The sequence below is a fragment of the Cebus imitator genome, unplaced genomic scaffold (genome assembly GCF_001604975.1).
Source record: "Cebus imitator isolate Cc_AM_T3 unplaced genomic scaffold, Cebus_imitator-1.0 Scaffold439, whole genome shotgun sequence".
Classification (NCBI taxonomy): domain Eukaryota; kingdom Metazoa; phylum Chordata; class Mammalia; order Primates; family Cebidae; genus Cebus; species Cebus imitator.
In genome coordinates this window covers 623,078-624,552 of record NW_016107754.1, presented here as the reverse complement: position 1 = coordinate 624,552, position 1,475 = coordinate 623,078, and positions in this window count along the sequence as shown.

Genomic DNA, 1,475 nt, shown 5'->3' with positions numbered 1-1,475 from the left:
CTATCACCCAAATAGTGTACATTGTACACATATGTACTTTTTCATCGCTCACTCCCTTCCGCCCTCCCCCTTCTGAGTCCCTAAAGCTTATTATATCACTCTGTATAGCTTAGCTTCCACTAAGTGAACACATACAGTATTTGGTTTTCCATTCCTGAGTTACTTTACTTAGAATAATGGCTTCCAGCTCTAATCCAAGTTGCTGCAAAAGACATTATTTCATTCTTTTTTATGGCTGGGTAGTATTCCATGGTATGTATGTATGTATGTATGTACGTGTATATATATATATGTATGTGTATATATGTGTATGTATGTGTGTGTATATATATATACACATATATATGTATATATGTATATATACACACATACATATATATATATATATGTATATATGTATATATACACACATACATACCACATTTTCTTTATCCACTCCTCAATTGATGGGCACTTAGGTTTGTTCCATATCTTTGCAGTTGTGAATTGTGCTGTGATAAACACACACACATCTAAGTGTCTTTTGATATAATAACTATTTTTCCTTTGGGTAGATACCCAGTAGTGGAATTGCTGAATTGAATGGCAGATCTACTTTAGTTCTTTGCCAATTCATTTTTTCTGAAAATCTGAAGTTAAATCAAAATAATTAGACATCAATCCTTTTTTTTTTTTTTTTTTTTGTGACGAAGTCTTGCTCTGTCACAGAGGCTAGAGTGCACTGGTGCAGTCTTGGCTCACTGCAACCTCCCCCTCCCAGGTTCAAACTATTCTTCTGCCTCAGCCTCCTAAGTAGTTGGGACTAAAAGCACATGCCACCATACCTGGCTAACTTTTGTATTTTTAGTAGGGAGGGGATTTCACTCTATATGTTGGCCACACTGGTTTCCAACTCCTGTCCTCATGATCCACCCACCTCAGCCGCCAATAGTACTGAGATTACAGGTGTGAGCCACTAAGCCCAGTCCCCATCCTGACTTTTTAAGTGCAAGGAAAACTTTTTTACAGACAACTACTAACTAAGTGTAGAATAATTATAAAAGTAGAAAATCCTCAGCCAGGCATGGTGCACTGGTATTACGTGTCTGTGGCTTTTCTAGGCTCACAGTGCAAGCTGTCAGTAATATGGTTTTGCTGTGTCCCTACTCAAATCTTAACTTTAATTGTATCTCTCAGAATTCCCACATGTTGTAGGAGGAACCCAGGGGGAGGTAACTGAATTATGGGGGCTGGTCTTTCCTGTGCTATTCTCATGATAGTGAATAAGTCTCATGAGAGCTGATGGGTTTATCAGGGTTTCCGCTTTTGCTTCTTTCTCCTTTTCTCTTGCTGCTGCAATGTAAGAAGTGTCTTTCACCTCCTGCCATGATGCTGAGGCCTCTCCAGCCATGTGGAACTGTAAGTCCAATTAAACTTCTTTTTCTTCCCAATCTCAGGTATCTCTTCTTCTTCTTCTTCTTCTTTTTTTTTTTTTT